This window comes from Scyliorhinus canicula, chromosome 1, assembly GCF_902713615.1.
Source record: "Scyliorhinus canicula chromosome 1, sScyCan1.1, whole genome shotgun sequence".
NCBI lineage: Eukaryota > Metazoa > Chordata > Chondrichthyes > Carcharhiniformes > Scyliorhinidae > Scyliorhinus > Scyliorhinus canicula.
The window spans coordinates 206,115,298-206,130,011 of record NC_052146.1 but is presented as its reverse complement, the minus strand read 5'-3'; the positions used below and the strand labels follow the sequence as shown (position 1 = coordinate 206,130,011).

The following is a 14,714-nucleotide window of genomic DNA, read 5'->3' as shown; positions in this document are numbered from 1 at the left end:
CACCCTGACTCACTCTGTCAATGTTCATCAGTGGAAAGAGGCGGAGTGTGTCTCGTGCCTTTTATAGTGAGATACCACCCCTGAGTGTCCTGCCTGCTCATTGGTCATGTCCTGTTCTCTGTGTTCATTAGCTGCCTGTATATCATTATCTGCATGTCTGCATATCATGACACTGGTTAAATGCGTGTTTCTTCCTAAACGTTATTTTCAATTTAATCTCAATGATACTTGCGATAGTAAACATACCCCAACATTTTGCACATTTTCTGACCTTTACAGAGCACAGGTGCATTTTGCACACAGGCTCAATAAAAATAACACATCTTGACACTCCTCCTCCCCCATCCCCCCAATAGTCATTCAAGGTCAGAGAGAAGCACAACCCATCACAAACTTGTTTGTTGTTCTCCAATAAATAGGAGCTCAGCGACTCCAAACCTAGCCTTGACAGAAAGGAAAATGGCTGTGACCTTGGTTTGTTTAATATCAAACACATCAAAATTTTGGACTGATGGGAGTAAGGCTTATATAAAATTCTACGCAGCAGCCTCATGCCTGCTTGGTGCACGAGAAGTAACAGAAGAATAATGGAAATGTTCTGCAATATTACATTTCATCACTACTGCTGACCTTTTCACAGCCCACACGTTGTAACTGTGGCAAAATAAATATGTGCTGCGTCCAGCACAAATCCCATTATGTCCAGCAAGGGAGGTGCTGGTGTAGCACAGGGCTAAATCGCTGGCTTTGAAAGCAGACCAGCAGCATGGTTCAATTCCTGTACCAGCCCCCCCGAACAGGTGCCGGAACGTGGCGACTAGGGGCTTTTATATAATTTTCTTGGCCAGGACAGAGGGCTGTTAAGAGTCAACTACATTGTTTCCTATCTGGAGTGCAGTTAGGATTGTACTTGGTGGGACTTCCGGTGTGCATCATGAAGTGAGTGAGCACACACACGAGGCAGCTCCTGCCTAAGGTTGCAGAAAAGAGCTTTTTTTTGGGCAGCACGGGTTGGAATTTCGATGAAAAGGCGTGGGTGAATGTTCAAGGAGTATTTTCCCCCAGGAATAGGATGTTTCTAGGTTATCAGACCCTCAGAAACAGTGCAAGATTTGTCTAAACAGCAACAAACAACAGCCTCTGCAAGCATGCTAGCGGGGGAAGGGCCAGCTTATAGGTCTCAAGCTGACCTGAGGGCCTTTATGAAAGCTGAATTCTAGCAGCAGAGGGAAGAACTGTGAAAAGATCTCACCAAGGCCATTGAAGAAACGGAGACGGACTTCCGGTAGCGGTGATGCGGAGCTAAGCCACACATTCAGTGGCTCCCACTATTTTCGGACTTTGGGGCTCTTTTAAGGGCTCGTAGTGGTGCTGTTTGGAATTTTCCCCATGTGGGAACACTCCTTCTCAGATTCTCCACCGGTGGATGGCCTGGACTAGGAGTGGAGCGGTCAGAAACTCGGCTTTGCAGTTGCGGCTAAGCCGCACCGCAGCTCCCGCTACTTAAGGACTTTTGGGCCGATTTGAGGGCCCCAAACGGCGCTGTCTTGACGAATCCCGGTGGGGGAAGGTGTCTAGAGGAGCATTCCCCATAATTTAGGGTGCTCACCCGGAGTGGTGCAAAGGAAAAGGCTGCAGCAGCTCCACAAGAAAAGCGGGGGAAGAAGGACAAAATGGCGGCCGGCGGAACACCTGAGGGCTGGTGGAAGTGGGCGCAGGAGCAGCAAGCTGCTCTTCTGCGCTGTTTTGCGGACCTGAAGGCTGAGTTGCTGGACTCACTGTATGCGACTACCAACAAGCTGCTTGGAGCTCAGGCGGCCCAGGAGGTGTCTATCCGGGAGTTGCAGCAGCAGGCCGCTGAGCGGGAGGAGGAGGCCGTGGTCCTCGTGGGGAAAGTGGAGTTGCACGAGGCACTTCACAAAAAGTGGCAAAACCTCTTGGAGGAGCTGGACGTTCGCACGAGGCGAAAGAATTTGAGGATCCTGGGCCTGGCGGAGGGGCTGGAGGGGTCGGATCTCCCATCATACGTGATCACAATGTTGAGCTCGTTGAAGGGAGCGGGGTCCTTCCATTTGCCCCTGGAGCTTGAGGGAGCTCACAGAGTGATGGCCAGGAGGCCTAAGGCAAATGAATCCCCGCGGGCGGTGCTGGTGCGGTTCCATCGATTCAGCGACCGGGAGTGTGTGCTGCGCTAGGCCAAGAAAGAGAGGAGCAGCAAGTGGGAGAATTCGGTAGTACGAATCTAGCAGGACTGGAGTGCGGAGGTGGCAAAGCGGAGGGCCGGGTTCAACCGGCCGAAGGCGGTGCTGCATGCCAAGCAGGTCAGATTTGGAATGCTGCAGCCTGCGCGTCTGTGGGTGACATATAAGAACCGGCACCACTACTTCGAGTCCCTGGAGGAGGCGTGGGCCTTTGTACAGGCGGAGAAGCTGGACTCGAACTATGATCTGGGGACACACTATGGCCGTTGCTGTTTTCGCTGTTGCTGTTCTTCAATTTTGACACGTGTTTTTTTTATGCTGCTTTTCTTTTTGCTCTGTTTCCGGGTGGGTTTGTCTGTTGGGTATGGGTGTGGGGTATGTGGGGAACGTTGGGGGTATGTGCTTTATATGTTCTCTTCTGTACGGGGCCGGGGGTTGGGGTGAAACTGGATTTTGAGGAGCTGCGTCGGAAGGGTGGGGTGTGGCAGTGTGAAAGCGCGGGCTTTCCTCTGGTTGTCCATGCTGCGGGGCAGGGGGGGCGGAGCTGGAGGTGGGGGCGTGGCCTCTACTGGTTTTCTTTCCCGCGCTGAAGCGGTGCCAAGGAGGTGTGGCAAGAGGGGGATGACCCCATGCCGGGAGGAGATGGGTTTTGGCAGGAGCTGCCAGGTCAGCAGAAGTCAGCTGACTCACAGAAGTACCATGGAGGGTGCGTCGCGGCTAGGTGGGGTCCTAGCCTGGGGGGGTGGGGGGGGATACCGGGTTGCTGCTGGAATGGCCAGGAAGGAGCTGGCGTGGGCCGGGGGGGTAGAGGAGAGGCGTTATCATCATGGGGAACGGGTCGAGCGGTGTGTGCTGGCCTGGGGCGAGCAGTCGATAAGCTATGGCTAGCCGGCGGGGGAGAGGGGGAGGTTGCTCTCTGATTCGGCTGATTACCTGGAACGTGAGGGGGCTGAATGGGCCGGTTAAGAGAACCAGGGTATTTTCTCATCTGAAGGGGCTGAAGGCGGACGTGGCTATGCTCCAGGAGACCCACTTGAAGGTGGCGGACCAGGTTCGTCTGAGGAAGGGGTGGGTGGGGCAGGTTTTTCACTCAGGATTGGACGCGAAGAACCGGGGGGTGGCGATCCTGGTGGGGAAGAGGGTGGCGTTCGAGGCGGCTGAGGTGGTGTCGGACAAGGAGGGCAGATATATTATGGTGAAGGGTAGGCTGCAGGGAGAGAAGGTGGTGCTGGTTAATGTATATGCCCCGAATTGGGATGATGCCGGCTTCATGAGGCGCTTGTTGGGCCGCATTCCGGACCTGGAGGCAGGGGGCCTGATCATGTGGGGAGACTTTAGCACAGTGCTGGATCCCCCACTGGACCGGTCCAGTTCAAGGACGGGTAGGAGACCGGCGGCGGCCAGAGTGCTGAGGGGGTTTATGGACCAGATGGGAGGGGTGGATCCCTGGAGGTTTGGGAGGCCGAGGGCGCGGGAGTATTCCTTTTTCTCCCATGTCCATAGGGTCTATTCCCGAATAGACTTTTTCATCCTGAGCAGAGGATTGATCCCGAAGGTGCAGGATGCAGAGTATTCGGCCATAGCGATCTCAGACCATGCTCCGCACTGGGTTGATCTGGAGATGGGGGAGGCGCGGGACCAGCGCCCGCTCTGGCGCCTGGATGTGGGGCTGCTGGCTGATGAGGTGTGTAGGAGGGTCCGGGGAAGTATTGAGGGGTATCTTGATACCAATGATACGGGGGAGGTCCGGGTGGGGATGGTCTGGGAGGCTCTGAAAGCAGTGATCCGGGGAGAGCTGATCTCCATCCGGGCCCATAGGGAAAGGAGGGAGAGGAAGGAGAGGGAGAGACTGGTGGGAGAGCTCCTGGATGTGGACAGGAGATACGCGGAGGCACCGGAGGAGGGGTTGCTGGGGGAACGGCGCAGTTTGCAGGCCAAATTTGACTTGTTGACCACCAGAAAGGCGGAGACACAGTGGAGGAGGTCGCAGGGCACGGTATATGAGTATGGGGAGAAGGCGAGCAGGATGTTGGCGCATCAGCTCCGCAGGCGAGATGCGGCTAGGGAAATTGGTGGAGTGACGGATAGGGGTGGGAATGTAGTGCAGAAGGGGACAGAAGTAAATGGGGTCTTTAGGGACTTCTACGAGGAACTGTACCGGTCAGAACCTCCGATGGGGAGAGGGGGGATGGAGAGCTTCATGAACAGGCTACGGTTCCCAAGGGTTCAAGAGAAGCTGGTAGAGGGGCTGGGGGCGCCGATAGAGTTGGAGGAGCTAGTCAGGGGGATTGGACAAATGCAGTCAGGTAAGGCGCCGGGGCTGGACGGGTTCCCGGTGGAATTTTATAAAAAGTATGCGGATCTGTTGGGCCCCCTGTTGGTGCGAGCTTTCAATGAGGCATGGGAGGGGGGGGCTTTGCCCCCGACGATGTCGCGGGCACTGATCTCTCTGATCCTAAAGCGGGATAAGGACCCCTTGCAGTGTGGATCATACAGGCCTATCTCGCTCCTCAATGTTGACGCTAAGTTGCTGGCGAAGATCCTGGCCACCAGGATAGAGGACTGTGTGCCAGGGGTGATACATGAGGATCAGACAGGATTTGTCAAGGGACGGCAGCTCAACACGAATGTGCGGAGACTGCTAAATGTTATTATGATGCCGGCAGTGGAGGGGGAGGCGGAGATAGTGGTGGCGCTGGATGCGGAGAAAGCGTTTGATAGAGTTGAGTGGGGGTACCTGTGGGAGGTGCTGGAGCAGTTCGGATTCGGGGAGGGATTCATCAAATGGGTGAGGCTGCTCTACGCGGCTCCGATGGCGAGTGTAGTTACAAATGGAAGGAGATCGGAGTACTTCAGGCTCTACCGTGGAACCAGGCAGGGGTGCCCCCTGTCCCCCTTGCTCTTTGCACTGGTGACTGAACCTTTGGCTATGGCGTTGAGGGAGTCAGGGAGATGGAGGGGTCTGGTGCGGGGTGGGGAGGAACATCGTGTATCGCTGTATGCGGACGACCTGCTGTTGTATGTGGCGGATCCAGAAGGGGGAATGCCGGGGGTGATGGAGCTGTTAGCGGAATTTGGGGGCTTCTCGGGCTATAAGTTAAATTTAGGCAAGAGTGAGGTATTTGTAGTACACCCGGGTGATCAGGAGGAGGGAATTGGGAGGCTCCCATTTAAGAGGGCAGTGAAGAGTTTCAGATACCTGGGGGTGCAGGTGGCCAGGAGTTGGGGGACTGTCCATGAGCTTTATTTTACCAGGCTGGTGGAGCAGATGGAAGAGGAATTTAAAAGGTGGGACATGGTGCCGCTATCGTTGGCGGGTAGAGTGCAGTCCGTCAAAATGACGGTTCTCCCGAGGTTCTTGTTCCTTTTTCAGTGTTTGCCCATCTTTATCCCTAGGGCCTTTTTTAGAAGGGTTACGAGCAGAATCATGAGCTTTGTTTGGGCGCATGGGATCCCGAGGGTGAAGAGAGTCTTCTTGGAGCGGGCTAGAGATGGGGGGAGCTGGCGTTATCCAATCTCTCGGGGTATTATTGGGCGGCCAATGTGTCGATGGTGCGCAAGTGGGTAATGGAGGGGGAGGGGGAAGCATGGAAACGGATGGAGAGAGCGTCCTGTGGAGATACAAGCCTGGGGGCCCTGGTAACGGCGCCGTGGCCGCTCCCTCCTATGAGGTATACCACGGTGGTGGCGGCTACCCTCAAGATTTGGGGGCAGTGGAGGCGACATAGGGGAGAAGTGGGGGGCTCGATGGAGGCTCCGTTAAGGGGGAACCATAGGTTCGTCCCCGGGAACATTGATGGGGGATTTCAGGGTTGGTACAGAGCGGGCATCAGACAGCTGAGGGACCTGTTTATTGATGGGAGCTTTGCGAGCCTGGGGGAGTTGGAGGAGAAATTTGGGCTCCCCCCGGGGAACATGTTCAGGTATCTTCAGGTAAAGGCATTTGCTAGGCGGCAGGTGGAGGGATTCCCTTCGCTTCCCGCGAGGGGGGTGAGCGACAGGGTGCTTTCGGGGGTCTGGGTTGGAGAGGGGAAGATATCTGATATCTACAAGGTTATGCAGGAGGCGGAGGAGGCGTCAGTCGAGGAGCTGAAAGCTAAGTGGGAGGGGGAACTAGGGGAACAGATCGAAGACGGGACATGGGCTGATGCCCTGGAGAGGGTTAATTCTTCCTCCTCGTGTGCGCGGCTTAGCCTCATCCAATTCAAGGTGCTGCACCGGGCCCACATGACTGGGAAGAGGATGAGTAGGTTCCTTGGGGGTGAAGACAGGTGTGTCAGGTGCTCGGGGAGTCCAGCGAACCATGCCCATGTGTTCTGGGCGTGCCCGGCACTGGAGGAGTTCTGGAAGGGGGTGGCGAGGATGATGTCGAGGGTGGTGGGATCCAGGGTCAAGCCAGGATGGGGAGTCGCGATTTTTGGGGTTGGGGTGGAGCCGGGAGTGCAGGTGGCAAAAGAGGCCGGTGTGCTGGCCTTTGCGTCCCTAGTAGCCCGGCGAAGGATCTTGCTACAATGGAAGGATGCGAGGCCCCCAAGCGTGGAGACCTGGATCAATGACATGGCGGGTTTCATTAAGCTAGAGAAGGTCAAATTCGCCCTGAGGGGGTCGGTACAAGGGTTCTTTAGGCGGTGGCAACCTTTTCTCGACTTTCTGGCTCAACGATAGGGTACTGGGACAGTAGCAGCAGCAACCCGGGGGGGGGGGGGGGGGGGGGGGGGGGGGGACGGACGGACGATGACTATGTTTGTTTATTTAATTTAAATTTATTTTGAAGTTCTTTTGTTGTTCATTGGGGTTGGGGGGGTGGGGGATGGGATACATGCGTCGATACGGTCTGGGGGTGATACAGTTATTGTGGGTTATTTTGTTGCATTTCATTGTTTGTCGTTATGTTTTATATTTTCTGTAAAAAATTTGAATAAAAATTATATTTTTTAAAAAAGGATTGTACTTGGTGCTGTAAGGGCTGGACTCCTGCATGAAATCATTGATGTTGTTAACTAGTTGAATGCTCCCTTCTTCTCAATTAGTTTTGGAAAAGTTACTGCGACTAAATCGGTCAAGTCGTATTTTTATGAGATAATATTTCACAGTTGACTTTTGCAGTATTGAAGAGAGGGACAGCAGTGTTAACAATTATTTCCTACATTACGACAAGGACTACACTTCAAGCTAGTACTTCACTGGCTGCAACATGCTTCGAGATGTCCTCACATTGTGAAAAACCTTATACAAATGTATGTCTTTTGTTCTATTAGCAAGCTATTCTTGCAGGGGTTACATCATGACAAATTCAGGAAAAAAATTAGGAAATGCTTATTCACACAAAGGTTGGAGTGCATCCCCACAGATCACTGAAGGTGGCAGAACACGCAGATATGGGATACCTGCCTTCATTAGTCGAGGCATCGAATACAAGTGCATGGAGGTCAAGCTGGAACTGTATGGAATGCTGGTTAAGCCCAACTGGAGCATTGCGTGCAGTCTGGTCATCACATTATAGGAAGGATGTGATTGCACTGGAGAGAGTGCAGAGGAGATTTACCAGGATGCTGCCTGGGCTCAAGGGTCTGAGCTATGAGGAAAGAATGGCTAGGCGGAGGCTGTTTCTCCTGGAGCACCAAAGGTCGAGAGGGGACTTGATAGAGGTGTACAAGATTACAAGGGGCACATCAGGGCGGATATGAAGACACATTTTCCATCAGTCGAAAGATCAATAACCAGGGGGTATTGTTTAAGGTTAAGAGGTAGAAGGCTAAGAGGGGAGTTGGAGAGAAACTCTTTCACCCAGAGGGTGGTGGGAATACGGGACTCATGGTCTGAAAGGGTGGCCGGGTCAGAAGCTCTCATGACATTTAAGAAGCTTTTGAATATTCACTTGTGCTGCAGCAACCTCCAGGAGCTATGGGCCAAGCGCTGGAAAATGGGACGCGTGTAGTCAGATATTTGTTGCCCAGTGTGGACGCGATGGGCCAAATGGCCTCCTTCTGTGCTCTAAACATCTACGAATCCAAGTGTGGGACTCCCACCCATTTGAGCAGACGATACTAGCTCAAATAATTAATTTTAATCCGAGACTGATAGATATTTGCTAGCCAAAGGTATCAAGGAATATATGGAAATGTATATGGAGCTCTCTCTAATCTCCTCCAGATTCATAACCCTCTAGCCCAGCTCCAATTTTAATCGCTCCACCATTGGTGGCCATGCCTTCAGTTGCCTGGACCCTAAGCTCTGGAAGTTTCTCCCTACATCTTTTCGCCTCACAATCCTCCTTTAAGACACTTCTTTAAACCTACCCCACTTTGACCTAATATTTACTTCCGTGATTTTTTTTAACATTAAATTTAGAGTACCCAATTTTTTTTTCCAATTAAGGGGCAATTTAGCGTGGCCAATCCACCTAGTCCGCACATCTTTGGGTTGTGGGGGCGAAACCCACGCAAACACGGGGAGAACGTGCAAACTACACACGGACAGTGACCCAGAGCCGGGATCGTATCTGGGACCTCGGCGCCCTGAGGCTGCAGGGCTAACCCACTGTGCCACCGTGCTGTCTTACTGCCGTGATTTGATGGTGTAATTTGTTCTACAAATGCTGCAGTTAAGCACCTTGGACTGTTTCATCACGTTAAAGGCACTATGTAAGATATAAATGCAGATATGGATCAGCCATGATCCTACTGAAGGGCTTGTGTAGTTGAATGACCTATATTTCTGCTCCTATAAAAGGTGATTCATTTCCTCACCTGATATCTTGCCATGCACATTTTCCAGCCAGGATAACGACTGGGACTTCCTTCCTACTTTAGATCCTGAGGGTAATTTGTAGTGACCTTCCTATTGCCCTGCTGTGACCAGTTGACCCAGCATGGCATGATTACAACTGAAACTTCCTGAAACCTCGGCCCAATATGGAACCAGGTACATTCACCCCAAAGAACTATGGGAATATATTAAGTTCCACAATACCTATCACACTAATTTCTTTTCAAATTAAGGGGCAATTTAGAGAGGCCAATCCACCTACCCTGCACATCTTTTGGGTTATGGGAGTGAGAGCCATGCAGACACGGGGAGAACATGCAAACTCCACATGGACACTGATCTGGGCCAGGATCGTACCTGGGTCCTCGGCGCCGTGAGGCAGCAGTGCCAACTACTGCGCCACCGTGCCATCAATTCTAATTAAACGGATCACGAAACCAATGAGTGCCAAAGTAAGTCCATAAACATAACCTGTTTAATTGGTGCATTTGTGTAATATTTTAAGAATTTTTACTTTATATGTGGAATTTTTCTTTTCATAAAGTAACGCTTCTGCGATTCTGTGAATAATAATGCAATCCTGTGTTTGTGTCTAGTGCCTGTTGTTGGTAGCACACCGTCTCGCAGTAAGTGTAAAAATAAAGGAGAATGAACTCCACAAAGTTCTTGGGAGGAATGCTTTCAGTGAGAAATGTGGATGTGAGGGACCTTCTGAAAGTCACGAGAAATAATGGTTGGACTGTGGGAAGAGGTGTCTTGTGAGGTGGATGTGTACTCAGTTTAATTCTATGTTGTTTGAGTTATTTGTGGCGTGACGATTGTTATATTTGATCAGGGAGCTTAGACCAGAACAAGGATGTGGGAGGGTGGTAGGTGCAAGAATTTAAAACATTTTTTTAGAGTACCAAATTAATTTTTTTCCAATTAAGGGGCAATTTAGTGTGGCCAATCCACCTAGCCTGCACATCTTTGGGTTGTGGTTTGGGGGGGGGGGGGGGGGGGGGGGGCGAAACCCACGCAAACACAGGGAGGATGTACAAACTCCACACAGACAGTGACCCAGAGCTGGGATCGAACCTGGGACCTCGATGACGTGAGGCAGCAGTGCTGCCCACCGCGCCACCATGATGGCCAAGTAGGTGCAAGAATGTGACTAATCATCATGTGCTGCACTCATAGATGTCTCGTACCCAGGACCATTCCGAAATAACCCGTCACATTTTACTCTTATAGATAGTTCTTTTAGGTAACTAATAAATACATTTTACTGTGACAATCACCGAATGCAAGGTATCACTACTAAATGGTCACACAGAATACCGATCCTTCACTCAAGTGATGGAGATTAAATGGAGAATGATACATTTTTAGAAATTAAATCACAGTTGCTCTGTTCATCCTGAGGTGCACAGTATTAAGCTTTCCAGTCTCGGCTACATTATACAATACTTTCCTTTCCTTGGATTGCCACCTTGTCATGGTGAAGCGGCATAGACATTACGTTGATCCCATAAGGGAGATGGGGAGGAACCAGACAAAGCACAATCTAAAATAAGTCCTCAACGACGGATCAGACAGAATACACTCTTATGGCATCAACAGCTGTGATGGTGGATAAAGGCTGCAGCAGTAGGGAGATTCCCAATTGTCGAGGTTCCCTTACCACTGGAATTGGACCCACCCTCGGTCAAGGAATGTGCACCTGCTGATGTGCAATGGCATACCTACGTTAAAAGATGTCCTGCACAAGGCATCCACCGGGAGGAAACCAGCACTCGACATCAACGCCTGGGAAATCCTTGCTCAGAAGAGGCCTACTTGGGTGAACCTCCTGATTGAAGGGACACAACTCTTCGAGGATACCCAACGGCAAGATGAGGCCTGGAAAAGGAGCTTGACAAAGGAATAGCAGTGATCTAGAGTCCAAGAACCGATCCCACCTACCGGAAACACCTGCCAAGTGTACGGTTAAAGATGTGGCTCTAGGATTGGGCGCATCAGCCATGGAAGAACCCACAGAACCCATGACCAGTAACATGGAGTTTCTTGGGTGGACAATCATTGCCGAAGATGATGATAAATACTTAATTCCTAAATAGCAATAGTGTCCAGTCCACACTCTAACACTGATGGATATTTTCTGTTAATTTTGATGTTAAATGCGAGAGTATACCAAATCTCAAAGATGAATTTGGAGCATCAGTTTAGTGGTGTACATTTTCAATTTGGTATAATGTGAAGAAAGATATGCAAACAGGCGGAACAGTCCAGTCTTATTGTAATCAACTAATAAAGAATATTTATTAACTTCAAAGAAACCCACAAGAAAGACTACCATACACTACAACAGTACACTTACTACAATAATGGCGATACACTCACATCGAAACTCTGCCACCAGAGCTGAATTGCATCTGCTTTGGGCTTCAGGAAGCAATTCCCAATTCTTTACATGGTGAGGATATTGAGCCGCCATTTTGAGCAGGCGGCCCAACAGTGACGTCCCATGGCTGGTCACACCCCTCCCCCACATCATAATTCAACCCAACACCCCCTAGAATTTCTGCACCAACCCCCACAGAGACCCCCTAAATAAGAGAACCTCTCCCAGAAACCCCCTAAATAAACCCCCACAAAGATCCCCTGAACAAAGAGACTCCCCCCACAGACATCCATAAATAAAGAGACATCCCCCGCAGAGACCCCCTAAATATAGACTCCCCCATCAGAGCCCGCAGAAAACGGACCCGTCAGGAAGCATCCCAGAAGTGAGACCCCTGTCTGGAAGTTCGAGAGCAGTCCAGACAGAGGCAGTGGGAACAATCACTGCTTTAACACTCACCTGTGTAATACGCCTGCAGGCTCAAACAGAGGAAGCAGCACCTGTCAATTCCTGGAAAGAGAAAACCAGTCCGGCTTGGGTCACTGTCTGTGTGGAGTCTGCACATTCTCCCCGTGTCTGCGTGGGTTTCCTCCGGGTGCTCCAGTTTCCTCCCACAAGTCCCGAAAGATGTGCTTGTTAGGTGCATTGGACATTCTGAATTCTCCCTCAGTGTACCTGAACAGGTGCCGGAATGTGGCAACTAGGGGATTTTCACAGTAACTTCATTGCAGTGTTAATGTAAGCCTATTTGCGACAATAAAGATTATTATTATTAATAAAGATTATATTATTATTAACCCGGACAAATGCGAGGTGATGCATTTTGGTAGATCCAAATCAGTTGGGAGCTATAAAATAAATGGCAGACCCATCACGAGCAGAGAGACACGGAGAGATCTGGGCATGCAGGTCCACAGATCCTTAAAAGTGGCAAATAATTGAACAGCTCGTCAATCATTTTTGTCACCTCCTCAAAAAATTAAATTAAATTAGTGAGACATGGCCTCCTCCGTACAAAACTGGGCTGCGTCTCGCTAATAAGATGATTCACTTCCAAATATGCATAGATAGGGGGCGGGATTCTCCGATGGCGAGTGAGAGTGTTCGTGCTGTCGTGAACGGCGTTGCGTTTCACGATGGAGTGAACGGGCCGCCAGCAGCATCGATTCAGGCCCGAAAAGAGGCCAGCAGCGGGGCCGCAAAAAACACGGTGGGCGTGGTGCCAGAGCAGTGCCGACATTGCGCGACGCCCAGATAATGCCGCGCCACGTCATTTAATGTGTGCGATCCACGCACAGGCCCCGACAGAGAGATGGCCGAGCTCCGCCGTGCCGCTCCCAGGTTCCGGGACAATGATCTGGAGGCATTGCTGCACGCAGTTGAAGACCGCAGGGCGATCCTGTGCCCAAGACGTGGCCACTGGTACCCGACCAGCACAGTCAAGCACAGCTGGCGTGAAGTGTTTACACATCCCTCTGAGACACCACCAATCAACGTGCCCCTCTCTTTCGTGAATAACGATGCAAAATACTTATTGGGGACCTCACCTACTTCCTCTGGTTCTACACACAATTTCCTTCCTTTGTCCTTGAGTGGACCAACTCTTTCTCCAGCTTCCCTCTTGTTCCTAATATACATATCTCTTGCACTTTTCAGTTTAGTCTACTGTATTCGCTGCCCAAAACATGGTTGCCTCTACAATGGGAAAACCAAACACTGACTGGATGGCCACTTTGCACAACACCTCTATTTAGTCTTAAACATGACCCCAAACTGCCAGTAACCTGTCATTTTAATTCTCCACCTTGCTCTCTTGCTGACATCTCTGACCTTGGCCGGCTGCACTAATCCATTCAGATTCCACATAAGCACTGCTCCATAAAAGCTCAAATTGGTTTTCAGGAGCAGAATCTCGTCTTTCGACTGGGCACTTTACAGCCTTTTGGAAATTACATTTCAACAATTTCAGACTGCAAACTCTGTCCCCTCCCCATTTTGTTTCCTTTGCATGTTTAAGTTTTTCTCTTATCTTCGCTTTCAGTCAGCAGCACACCGGCTCGAGGTACCTTTCTTGCTTCACTACCATTCTCTTTGGCCCTTGAAAACTAACTCTGACATTCAATCTCTCTTGTCCTCCACTCCATCGCAAACCTTTCCTTTTGTTCTTGCCCCCCAACCTTCACTTGCTCAAAATCTATTTGTGATGACATTCATGTGACAGGTGTGGTGTTGTTCACCCTGAGGTAACACGGATTGCACATGATGCAATTACCTGATCGAGTATACACCAAACGTGGGCATTGGTTCAATACAAGTTTTATTGAACTCTAGTAATGAAGCACACAGTTGCCTGTGGGTTGACTCTCTACTACTCTAAGTAAACTAAAATATGCTATCCAGACCAGGCTAGCTCTGATCCACGTTTAGGAGGTGTTGAATGATTTGTACACCCTGACTGTCACTACAGCTACCACCAGTGGAAAGAGGCCGAGTGTGTTTTATAGGTGGAAGCCCCCCCCTGGTATGCCTGTCGTGATTGGTGGTGTTCTGTTCTGTATACTGATTGACTCACCTGGGTGTCTGTCACTGCCTGCTGTTACCTCATGATGTGCATGGGTGCATATTATGACAACAGGCATGAGGTTGATCCAGCTGGGGATGATTAATTCTCTTATCCTGATTGGACCAGGAATTAACCAGTAGTTGTATAATAGAATAGGTGGGTCTCTGTAGTAGCTGACAGAAAGGAGTAAGGGTCTGGTAAATGTGTAACCGGGCCCTATGCATGTGCTGCTGTAAAGCTGAATAAACGTCTCCCTGTGAACACGCTGGACTCCCCTTATTGTTACTATACTATTACACTCCCAGTTCTGAGGAAAAGCCATCGACCCGAAACGCTAACTCTCTCTTTCTCTCCACAGATGCTGCCAGGCCTGCTGCGTATTTCCAGCATTTATTTCTTTTTTTAAATAAATTTAGAGTACCCAATTAATTTTTTCCAATAAAGGGGCAATTTAGGGTGGCCGATCCACCTAGCCTGCACATCTTTGGGTTGTGGGGGCGAAACCCACACAAACACGGGGAGAATGTGCAAACTCCACACGGACAATGACCCAGAGCCAGGATCGAACCTGGGACCTCGGCGCTGTGAGGCAGCAGGGCTAACCCACTGCGCCACCGTGCTGCCCTTCAGTTTTTATTTCTGATCATCTTCCATGCATTTTCCCCACTGTGCCTCCATCCAGTCTCGCACTCATGTAATTACTTTCAGATTAATGGGACAATCTGAATGACAAACGTCCACAGTTATACGTAACACTGCATGAATCTCTCAGGGCAAGAGGAGAATCAACCATACTTTT

The 14,714-nt window shown here is 50.5% G+C and overlaps 1 protein-coding gene across 1 annotated transcript in view; it reads right to left on the bottom strand.

The window, feature by feature from the left end:
- LOC119971201 (1-phosphatidylinositol 4,5-bisphosphate phosphodiesterase beta-4) overlaps window positions 1-14,714 on the bottom strand; it is a 595,914-nt gene that overhangs the window by 371,000 nt on the left and 210,200 nt on the right. The window lies entirely within an intron of this gene.